A 12,535-nucleotide genomic window follows, 5' to 3' on the forward strand; every position below is an offset into this window, starting at 1 on the left:
AAATGACGACCGCGACACAGGGACATAACTACAAAGGAGACGCCGGGGTGCACAGGGGGATATATAAATGACGATGGCGACTCAGGGAATGGTCGATTAGCAATCACCATCAACAAAGCTCAAGGGCAATCATTAGAATCATGAGGTATAGATCTGAATACGGATTGTTTTCCCATTGACCATTATATGTTGCATGTTCAAGAGTCGGTAAACCTGACAATATATTTATATGCACAGACAATTGGACAGCAAATATATTTGCTTTCATCATATACCAATTCAAAAACGAATGTATACCGGGATGACGACCGGGACACAGGGAATATAAATGACACAACTACAACGGGGACGCCGGGGGGCACAGGGGGATATAAATGACGACCGGGACACAAGGAATATAAATGACGCCCGGGACACTCAAAGAGAAATCAGAGACTGGGACACCGGGACACAAATGACGACCGGGACACAGGGAATATAAATGACGACCGCGACACAGGGACATAACTACAAAGGAGACGCCGGGGTGCACAGGGGGATATATAAATGACGATGGCGACTCAGGGAATGGTCGATTAGCAATCACCATCAACAAAGCTCAAGGGCAATCATTAGAATCATGAGGTATAGATCTGAATACGGATTGTTTTCCCATTGACCATTATATGTTGCATGTTCAAGAGTCGGTAAACCTGACAATATATTTATATGCACAGACAATTGGACAGCAAAGAATGTTGTATATCCGCAAGTTTTACGTAGTTAAAAACATATATATATATATATATATATATACTAGCTGTTGGGGTGGCGCTTCGCGCCACCCCAACACCTAGTTGGTGGGGGCGCTTCGCGCCCCCCCCAAGCCCCCCCGCGCGCGTAAGTCGTTACGCGCCATAATAGTTACGCGCCATTGTAGTTGTGTCCCTATGTCCCACCTGTGAATATAGATAGATATATATATATATGGTTTTAACTACGTAAAACTTGCGAATATACAACATTCTTTGCTGTCCCATTGTCTTTGCATATAAATAGATTGTCAGGTTTACCGACTCTTGAACATGCAACATATAATGGTCCATGGGAAAACAATCTGTATTCAGATCTATACCTCATGATTCTAATGATTGCCCTTGAGCTTTGTTGATGGTGATTGCTAATCGACCATTCCCTGTCCCGGTGTCCCGGTCGTCATTTACATCCCCCTGTTTCCTCCGGTGTCCCCGTTGTAGTTGTGTCCCTGTGTCCCGGTCGTCATTTATATTCCCTGTGTCCCGGTCGTCATTTGTATCCCGGTGTCCCGGTCTGTATATACATTCGTTTTTTAGTTTTGTTTTTCTCCTTTATTTTTTTCCTTTTTTTTCTTTTTTAGCTTATTTAGATTTTTAGATTTTTTAGTTTTTTTATTAGTTTTTAGTTTTTTTTTCTTTTTAGTTTTTTTGTCCCGGTCGTCATTTATATCCCCCTGTTTCCCCCGGTGTCCCCGTTGTAGTTGTGTCCCTGTGTCCCGGTCGTCATTTATATTCCCTCTGTCCCGGTCGTCATTTGTATCCCGGTGTACCGGTCTGTATATACATTCGTTTTTTAGTTTTGTTTTTCTCCTTTATTTTTTTCCTTTTTTTTTCTTTTTTAGTTTATTTAGATTTTTAGATTTTTTAGTTTTTTTATTAGTTTTTAGTTTTTTTTTCTTTTTAGTTTTTTTGTAGTTTTTACCTTCTTTTTAGTTTTGTTAATTTTTTTTTTTACTTATGTCCTGGTCGTCATTTATACTCCCTATGTCCCGGTGCTTTGTTGATTGCTAATCGAACATTCCTTTTGTCCTGGTCGCTTTCTCTTTGAGTGTCGTCATTTATTTTTTTCTTTTTTAGTTCTTTTAGTTTTTACCTTTTTTAGTTTTTTTTAGTTTTTTAGATGAAAATTTTTTTTAGTTTTTTCCTTTTTTTCTTTTTAGTTTTTTATTGGTTTTTACCTTTATGTTAGCTTATTTTTCAGTTTTTTCCTTTTTTTATTAGTTTTTAGTTTTTTTGTAGTTTTTGCCTTTTTTTAGTTTTTTCAGTTTTTTTTTAGTTTTTTATTGGTTTTTACCTTTATTTTAGCTTATTTTTCAGTTTTTTCCTTTTTTTTATTTTTTTTTAGTTTTTAGTTTTTTTAGTTTTTTACCTTTTTTTAGTTTTTTTAGTTTTTTTAGTTTTTTAGCTTTTTTATTTTTTTTATTAGTTTTTAGTTTTTTTTGTAGTTTTTGCCTTTTTTTTAGTTTTTTTAGTTTTTTAGCTTTTTTATTAGTTTTTAGTTTTTTTTGTAGTTTTTGCCTTTTTTTAGTTTGACAACTTATTTTTATATATATAGATAGTTTTTTTTTTTTTACTTATGTCCTGGTCGTCATTTATACTCCCTGTGTCCCGGTGCTTTGTTGATTGCTAATCGAACATTCCTTTTGTCCTGGTCGCTTTCTCTTTGAGTGTCGTCATTTATTAGTTTTTTCCTTTTTTTCTTTTTAGTTTTTTATTGGTTTTTACCTTTATTTTAGCTTATTTTTCAGTTTTTTCCTTTTTTTTAGTTTTTTTTTATTTTTTTTTTTTTTAGTTTTTTACCTTTTTTTAGTTTTTTTAGTTTTTTTAGTTTTTTAGCTTTTTTACTTTTTTTATTAGTTTTTAGTTTTTTTTTGTAGTTTTTGCCTTTTTTTAGTTTTTTCAGTTTTTTTTTTAGTTTTTTATTGGTTTTTACCTTTATAGTTTTTTTAGTTTTTTAGCTTTTTTATTTTTTTTATTAGTTTTTAGTTTTTTTTGTAGTTTTTGCCTTTTTTAGTTTTTTCAGTTTTGACGTCACCTGATCCAGTTTTTTCAGGTGACGTCACCTGACCCATCCATCCATCCATCCACAGACAGACAACTTATTTTTATATATATAGATATATATATATACTAGCTGTTGGGGTGGCGCTTCGCGCCACCCCAACACCTAGTTGGTGGGGGCGCTTCGCGCCCCCCCCAAGCCCCCCCGCGCGCGTAAGTCGTTACGCGCCATAATAGTTACGCGCCATTGTAGTTGTGTCCCTATGTCCCACCTGTGAATATAGATAGATATATATATGGTTTTAACTACGTAAAACTTGCGAATATACAACATTCTTTGCTGTCCCATTGTCTTTGCATATAAATAGATTGTCAGGTTTACCGACTCTTGAACATGCAACATATAATGGTCCATGGGAAAACAATCTGTATTCAGATCTATACCTCATGATTCTAATGATTGCCCTTGAGCTTTGTTGATGGTGATTGCTAATCGACCATTCCCTGTCCCGGTGTCCCGGTCGTCATTTACATCCCCCTGTTTCCCCCGGTGTCCCCGTTGTAGTTGTGTCCCTGTGTCCCGGTCGTCATTTATATTCCCTGTGTCCCGGGTCCCGGTCGTCATTTGTATCCCGGTGTCCCGGTCTGTATATACATTCGTTTTTTAGTTTTGTTTTTCTCCTTTATTTTTTTCCTTTTTTTTTCTTTTTTAGCTTATTTAGATTTTTAGATTTTTTAGTTTTTTTATTAGTTTTTAGTTTTTTTTTCTTTTTAGTTTTTTTGTCCCGGTCGTCATTTATATCCCCCTGTTTCCCCCGGTGTCCCCGTTGTAGTTGTGTCCCTGTGTCCCGGTCGTTATTTATATTCCCTGTGTCCCGGTCGTCATTTGTATCCCGGTGTACCGGTCTGTATATACATTCGTTTTTTAGTTTTGTTTTTCTCCTTTATTTTTTTCCTTTTTTTTCTTTTTTAGTTTATTTAGATTTTTAGATTTTTTAGTTTTGTCCTGGTCGTCATTTATACTCCCTGTGTCCCGGTGCTTTGTTGATTGCTAATCGAACATTCCTTTTGTCCTGGTCGCTTTCTCTTTGAGTGTCGTCATTTATTTTTTTCTTTTTTAGTTCTTTTAGTTTTTACCTTTTTTAGTTTTTTTTTAGTTTTTAGTTTTTTTAGTTTTTTACCTTTTTTTAGTTTTTTTAGTTTTTTTAGTTTTTTAGCTTTTTTATTTTTTTTATTAGTTTTTAGTTTTTTTGTAGTTTTTGCCTTTTTTTTATTTTTTTTAGTTTTTTAGCTTTTTTATTAGTTTTTAGTTTTTTTTGTAGTTTTTGCCTTTTTTTAGTTTTTTTAGTTTTTTAGCTTTTTTATTTTTTTTATTAGTTTTTAGTTTTTTTTGTAGTTTTTGCCTTTTTTTTCTCTTTGAGTGTCGTCATTTATTAGTTTTTTCCTTTTTTTTTTAGTTTTTATTGGTTTTTACCTTTATTTTAGCTTATTTTTCAGTTTTTTCCTTTTTTTTAGTTTTTTTTTATTTTTTATTTTTTTTAGTTTTTTACCTTTTTTTAGTTTTTTTAGTTTTTTTAGTTTTTTAGCTTTTTTACTTTTTTTTATTAGTTTTTAGTTTTTTTTTGTAGTTTTTGCCTTTTTAGTTTTTTATTGGTTTTTACCTTTATAGTTTTTTTAGTTTTTTAGCTTTTTTATTTTTTTTATTAGTTTTTAGTTTTTTTGTAGTTTTTGCCTTTTTTAGTTTTTTCAGTTTTGACGTCACCTGATCCAGTTTTTTCAGGTGACGTCACCTGACACATCCATCCACACATCCACAGACAGACAGACAACTTATTTTTATATATATAGATATATATCTATATATATAAAAATAAGTTGTCTGTGGATGGATGGATGGATGGATGTGTGGATGGATGTGTCAGGTGACGTCACCTGAAAAAACTGGATTAGGTGACGTCAAAACTGAAAAAACTAAAAAAAGGCAAAAACTACAAAAAAAACTAAAAACTAATAAAAAAAATAAAAAAGCTAAAAAACTAAAAAAACTATAAAGGTAAAAACCAATAAAAAACTAAAAAAAAAACTGAAAAAACTAAAAAAAGGCAAAAACTACAAAAAAAAACTAAAAACTAATAAAAAAAGTAAAAAAGCTAAAAAACTAAAAAAACTAAAAAAACTAAAAAAAGGTAAAAAACTAAAAAAAATAAAAAATAAAAAAAAACTAAAAAAAAGGAAAAAACTGAAAAATAAGCTAAAATAAAGGTAAAAACCAATAAAAAACTAAAAAAAAAAAGGAAAAAACTAATAAATGACGACACTCAAAGAGAAAGCGACCAGGACAAAAAACTAAAAAAAAAGGCAAAAACTACAAAAAAACTAAAAACTAATAAAAAAAATAAAAAAGCTAAAAAACTAAAAAAACTAAAAAAAGGTAAAAAACTAAAAAAACTAAAAACTAAAAAAAAAACTAAAAAAGGTAAAAACTAAAAGAACTAAAAAAGAAAAAAATAAATGACGACACTCAAAGAGAAAGCGACCAGGACAAAAGGAATGTTCGATTAGCAATCAACAAAGCACCGGGACACAGGGAGTATAAATGACGACCAGGACACAAGTAAAAAAAAAATTAACAAAACTAAAAAGAAGGTAAAAACTACAAAAAAACTAAAAAGAAAAAAAAACTAAAAACTAATAAAAAAACTAAAAAATCTAAAAATCTAAATAAACTAAAAAAGAAAAAAAAGGAAAAAAATAAAGGAGAAAAACAAAACTAAAAAACGAATGTATATACAGACCGGTACACCGGGATACAAATGACGACCGGGACACAGGGAATATAAATAACGACCGGGACACAGGGACACAACTACAACGGGGACACCGGGGGAAACAGGGGGATATAAATGACGACCGGGACAAAAAAACTAAAAAGAAATAAAAACTAAAAACTAATAAAAAAAACTAAAAAATCTAAAAATCTAAATAAGCTAAAAAAGAAAAAAAAAGGAAAAAAATAAAGGAGAAAAACAAAACTAAAAAACGAATGTATATACAGACCGGGACACCGGGATACAAATGATGACCGGGACCCGGGACACAGGGAATATAAATGACGACCGGGACACAGGGACACAACTACAACGGGGACACCGGGGGAAACAGGGGGATAACCTGACAATCTATTTATATGCAAAGACAATGGGACAGCAAAGAATGTTGTATATTCGCAAGTTTTACGTAGTTAAAACCATATATATATATATATATATCTATATTCACAGGTGGGACATAGGGACACAACTACAATGGCGCGTAACTATTATGGCGCGTAACGACTTACGCGCGCGGGGGGGCTTGGGGGGGGCGCGAAGCGCCCCCACCAACTAGGTGTTGGGGTGGCGCGAAGCGCCACCCCAACAGCTAGTATATATATATATATATATCTATCTATCTATCTATATTCACAGGTGGGACATAGGGACACAACTACAATGGCGCGTAACGACTTACGCGCGCGGGGGGGCTTGGGGGGGCGCGAAGCGCCCCCACCAACTAGTATATATATAAAAATAAGTTGTCTGTCTGTGGATCAGGTGACGTCATGTTTCTGTGTCGACTGGCGTCATGAAGTTAGTTGTCGTCATTTTTGCTATGACGGTGACGTCATTAAAGATGTTTAAGAAATATATGTTCACGTAGAAATCTATTAATGTTTAAGTTTAAAATGACTGATGAACTTACAATGGCAAAAGCCGATGAAGATGCTCAAAGAGTCTATGCCAAAAAACTTGCTGCTGATAGAGAAAGTCAGAAAAGAAAGCGTGCCGAGGAATCAAAAGAACAGCAAGGAAACAGTATTGAGGCTAAAGAACGCAAAACCGCGCAGTTAGATGAAGATCCACCTGGACAGCGAGAGTCAAAACATATCAAAACTGAAAATGATAGCGATGATGATTGGGTTTGGGATCTTGACTTGGATAAGGTCATCAATGCCTACCAGATTTTAGTTAAAAAAACAAAGGTTCGGCGATATGTATTTCATAGTGAAGCTGAAAAATAAAGAAGAAAAAGAAAACTGAAAAAAGAAAAAATGTAAAAAACTAAAAAATACTAAAAAGAAAAAACACTCAAAGAGAAATTACAGACCGGGACACAAATGACGACCGGGACAGAGGGAATATAAATAACGACCGGGACACTCAAGGAGAAATTATAGACTGGGATACCGGGACACAAATGACGACCGGGACACAGGCAATATAAATGACGACCAGGACACAGGTATTTAAGAATATCGTTCAAAGACAAATTTTTAATTGTAAGAAGACCGTTGAAAGAGAAATTTCTAATTGTAAAATGACTGAAGAACCTACAATGGCAACACCCGAGGAAGCTGCTCAAAACGAATGTATTCACGCCGAAGTAGCTGAGTTGGTAAAGCGTTATGTTTCAGGTTTTAGGTCCGAGAGGCTCCAGGTTTGAACCTTGGCTTTAGCATTAATACAAAAGAAGAAAAAACTAAAAAAGGTAAAAACTACAAAAAAACTAAAAAGAAAATATATATATATATATTTATATATATCATCTTTTCCACAAAAATAATAATTTAGTGCTTCTGCTTAAAAACAGCAATCGAATTGATGCCTCCTGATACGCAACTATCAACAAAGTGGCAATCGTTGTGGTCGGTGATCAGTTCTTACCTCGAGATAATATTCTTTATAGGCGAAACAATCAGTTGACAAGAATTGCTTAAACTCATCGATGCTACGATGCCCTACAATATCCTGACGAATATAAATGACGCCCGGGACACTCAAATAGAAATCACAGACTGGGACACCGGGACACAAATGACGACGGGGACACAGGGAATATAAATGACGACCCGGACACAGGGACACAACTACAACGGGGACGCCGGGGGGCACAGGGGGATATATAAATGACGACGGCAACAAAGGAAATGGTCGATTAGCAATCACCATCAACAAAGCTCAAGGGCAATCAATAGAATCATGAGGTATAGATCTGAATACGGATTGTTTTCCCATGGACCATTATGCGTTGCATGTTCAAGAGTCGGTAAACCTGACAATCTATTTATATGCACAGACGATGGGACAGCAAAGAATGTTGTATATTCGCAAGTTTTACGTAGTTAAAAAAATATATATATATATATATATATATATATATATATATATATATATATATATATATATATATATATATATATATATATATATATATATATATATTCACAGGTGGGACATAGGAACACAACTACAATGGCGCGTAACGACTTACGCGCGCGGGGGGACTTGGGGGGCGCGAAGCGCTCCCACCAACTAGGTGTTGGGGTGGCGCGAAGCGCTACCCCAACAGCTAGTATATATATATATATATATATATATATATATATATATATATATATATATATATATATATATATATATATATATATATATATAATATATATATATCTATATATATAAAAATAAGTTGTCTGTGTGTGGATCTGTGGATGGATCAGGTGACGTCATGTTTGTCCTCATATGACGTCTGAGTTATTTCACACTAATACAAAAGAAGAAAAAAACTAAAAAAGGTAAAAACTAAAAAAAAACTAAAAAGAAAAAAAAACTAAAAAAGCTAAAAAACTAAAAAAAAACTAAAAAAAGGTAAAAATCTAATAACTAAAAAAAAACTGAAAAAAGTAAAAAAAAGGCAAAAACTACAAAAAAAATAAAAACTAATAAAAAAACTAAAAAAGCTAAAAAACTAAAAAAAACTAAAAAAAGGTAAAAAACTAAAAAAAACTAAAAACTAAAAAAGAAAAAACTAAAAAAAAGGAAAAAACTGAAAAATAAAAGAGAAAAAGAAAACTAAAAAAATATGAATAAATATATATAAAAATAAGTTCTTTGTGGGTTATGTCTGTCTGTCTGTCTGTCGAGTGACGTCGTGTTTGTCCGCATATGACGTCTGAATTATTTCACACTAATACAAAAGAAGAAAAAAAACTAAAAAAGGTAAAAACTACAAAAAAAACTAAAAAGAAAAAAAAACTAAAAAAAACTAAAAAAAGGTAAAAAACTAAAAAAACTGAAAAAACTAAAAAAAGGCAAAAACTAAAAAAAAACTAAAAACTAATAAAAAAACTAAAAAAGCTAAAAAACTAAAAAAACTAAAAAAACTAAAAAACTAAAAAAAGGTAAAAAACAAAAAAAACTAAAAACTAAAAAAGAAAAAACTAAAAAAAAGGAAAAAACTGAAAAATAAGAGAAAAAGAAAACTAAAAAAATATTAATAAATATAAAAAATATAAATATAATATAAATTAGCAATCAACAAAGCACCGAGACACAAATGACGACCGGGACTCAGGGAGTATAAATGACGACCAGGACATAAGTAAAAAAAAAAAACTAAAAAAACTAAAAAAATGGTAAAAACTACAAAAAGACTAAAAACTAATAAAAAAACTAAAAAATCTAAAAATCTAAATAAACTAAAAAAGAAAAAAAAGAAAAAAGGAAAAAAATAAAGGAGAAAAACAAAACTAAAAAACGAATGTATATACAGACCGGGACACCGGGATACAAATGACGACCGGGACACAGGGAATATAAATGACGACCGGGACACAGGGACACAACTACAATGGGGACGCCGGGGGGCAAAGGGGGATATAAATGACGACCGGGACACAAGGAATATAAATGACGCCTGGGACACTCAAAGAGAAATCAGAGACTGGAACACCGGGACACAAATGACGACCGGGACACAGGGAATATAAATGACGACCGGGACACAGGGACATAACTACAAAGGGGACGCCGGGGTGCACAGGGGGATATATAAATGACGATGGCGACTCAGGGAATGGTCGATTAGCAATCACCATCAACAAAGCTCAAGGGCAATCATTAGAATCATGAGGTATAGATCTGAATACGGATTGTTTTCCCATGGACCATTATATGTTGCATGTTCAAGAGTCGGTAAACCTGAAAATCTATTTATATGCACAGACAATGGGACAGCAAAGAATGTTGTATATTCGCAAGTTTTACGTAGTTAAAAACATATATATATATATATATATATATATATATATATATATATATATATATATATATATATATATATATATATATATATATATATCTATATTCACAGGTGGGACATAGGGACACAACTACAATGGCGCGTAACTAATATGGCGCGTAACGACTTACGCGCGCAGGGGGGCTTGGGGGGGGGGGGCGCGAAGCGCCCCCACCAACTAGGTGTTGGGGTGGCGCGAAGCGCCACCCGTAACAGCTAGTATATATATATAAATAAGTTGTCTGTGTGTGTGTCGAGTGACGTCATGTTTGTGTGTCGACTGACGTCATGTTTGTCGACTGACGTCATTATAAGGATTGAGCTGTATGCGTCATGAAGTTGTTTGTCGACTGACGTCATGTTTGTCAACTGATGAAATTACATACCGGAACACCGGGACACAAATGACGACCGGGACACAGGGAATATAAATGACGACCGGGACACTCAAAGAGAAATTACAAAGTGGGATACCGGGACACAAATGACGACCGGGACACAGGGACACATCATTAGAATAATGAGGTATAGATCTGAATACGGAGTATATATATATATATATATATATATATATATATATATATATAAATATATATATATATATATATATATATATATATACTAGCTGTTGGGGTGGCGCTTCGCGCCACCCCAACACCTAGTTGGTGGGGGCGCTTCGCGCCCCCCCCAAGCCCCCCCGTGCTCGTAAGTCGTTACGCGCCATAATAGTTACGCGCCATTGTAGTTGTGTCCCTATGTCCCACCTGTGAATATAGATATATATATATATATATGGTTTTAACTACGTAAAACTTGCGAATATACAACATTCTTTGCTGTCCCATTGTCTTTGCATATAAATAGATTGTCAGGTTATCCCCCTGTTTCCCCCGGTGTCCCCGTTGTAGTTGTGTCCCTGTGTCCCGGTCGTCATTTATATTCCCTGTGTCCCGGGTCCCGGTCATCATTTGTATCCCGGTGTCCCGGTCTGTATATACATTCGTTTTTTAGTTTTGTTTTTCTCCTTTATTTTTTTCCTTTTTTTTTCTTTTTTAGCTTATTTAGATTTTTAGATTTTTTAGTTTTTTTTATTAGTTTTTAGTTTTTATTTCTTTTTAGTTTTTTTGTCCCGGTCGTCATTTATATCCCCCTGTTTCCCCCGGTGTCCCCGTTGTAGTTGTGTCCCTGTGTCCCGGTCGTTATTTATATTCCCTGTGTCCCGGTCGTCATTTGTATCCCGGTGTACCGGTCTGTATATACATTCGTTTTTTAGTTTTGTTTTTCTCCTTTATTTTTTTCCTTTTTTTTTCTTTTTTAGTTTATTTAGATTTTTAGATTTTTTAGTTTTTTTATTAGTTTTTAGTTTTTTTTTCTTTTTAGTTTTTTTGTAGTTTTTACCTTCTTTTTAGTTTTGTTAATTTTTTTTTTTACTTGTGTCCTGGTCGTCATTTATACTCCCTGTGTCCCGGTGCTTTGTTGATTGCTAATCGAACATTCCTTTTGTCCTGGTCGCTTTCTCTTTGAGTGTCGTCATTTATTTTTTTCTTTTTTAGTTCTTTTAGTTTTTACCTTTTTTAGTTTTTTTTTAGTTTTTAGTTTTTTTAGTTTTTTACCTTTTTTTAGTTTTTTTAGTTTTTTAGCTTTTTTATTTTTTTTATTAGTTTTTAGTTTTTTTGTAGTTTTTGCCTTTTTTTTTAGTTTTTTGTCCTGGTCGCTTTCTCTTTGAGTGTCGTCATTTATTAGTTTTTTCCTTTTTTTTTTTAGTTTTTTATTGGTTTTTACTTTTATTTTAGCTTATTTTTCAGTTTTTTCCTTTTTTTTAGTTTTTTTTTATTTTTTATTTTTTTTAGTTTTTTACCTTTTTTTAGTTTTTTTAGTTTTTTTAGTTTTTTTAGTTTTTTAGCTTTTTTACTTTTTTTATTAGTTTTTAGTTTTTTTTTGTAGTTTTTGCCTTTTTTTAGTTTTTTCAGTTTTTTTTTTAGTTTTTTATTGGTTTTTACCTTTATAGTTTTTTTAGTTTTTTAGCTTTTTTATTTTTTTTATTAGTTTTTAGTTTTTTTTGTAGTTTTTGCCTTTTTTTAGTTTTTTCAGTTTTGACGTCACCTAATCCAGTTTTTTCAGGTGACGTCACCTGACACATCCATCCACACATCCATCCACACATCCATCCACAGACAACTTATTTTTATATATATAGATATATATATATATATATAATTTTGAACAAGGATACGGTTTTCCTGCAAATTATCGTCTGTGCAATAAAACTTGATATCGCTCACAGTTACGTAGGAATTAATTGCCTTTAATCCAACAATATAGACTGTGATGTTAAAGAAAAGGTGGGGGTGGTATTTTAGTATTGCTATCCATTAGTAAGAGGTCGAACGTTCCATCTTTTTTATATAGGGTTTCCCTCAGTTCCCTGTATTTGTTTCTAAGGCTTCTCAATTTTTCCTGCTTTTGAGTCTCTTCTTGCTCGTATGTTGTTTGTTTAGCTCTTTGTTTTATTTCTAGAGCCATTAGGTTTGCATTCCTGAGTCTGTCGTTTTTTCTCCAGCTGTTTTTTGTGTCCTCGTAATCTTTGTAAGCAGCAGCAATTAAATCAACATGGTTATCGAAGT

At 32.8% G+C, this 12,535-nt stretch overlaps 1 protein-coding gene across 2 annotated transcripts in view; it reads left to right on the forward strand.

Annotated features, from left to right (window-relative positions):
- Nucleotides 1–12,535, forward strand: part of LOC136031297 (serrate RNA effector molecule homolog) — an 88,642-nt gene that overhangs the window by 53,784 nt on the left and 22,323 nt on the right. The window lies entirely within an intron of this gene.

Source organism: Artemia franciscana, chromosome 9 (genome assembly GCF_032884065.1).
Source record: "Artemia franciscana chromosome 9, ASM3288406v1, whole genome shotgun sequence".
In the NCBI taxonomy this organism is placed as follows: Eukaryota; Metazoa; Arthropoda; class Branchiopoda; order Anostraca; family Artemiidae; genus Artemia; species Artemia franciscana.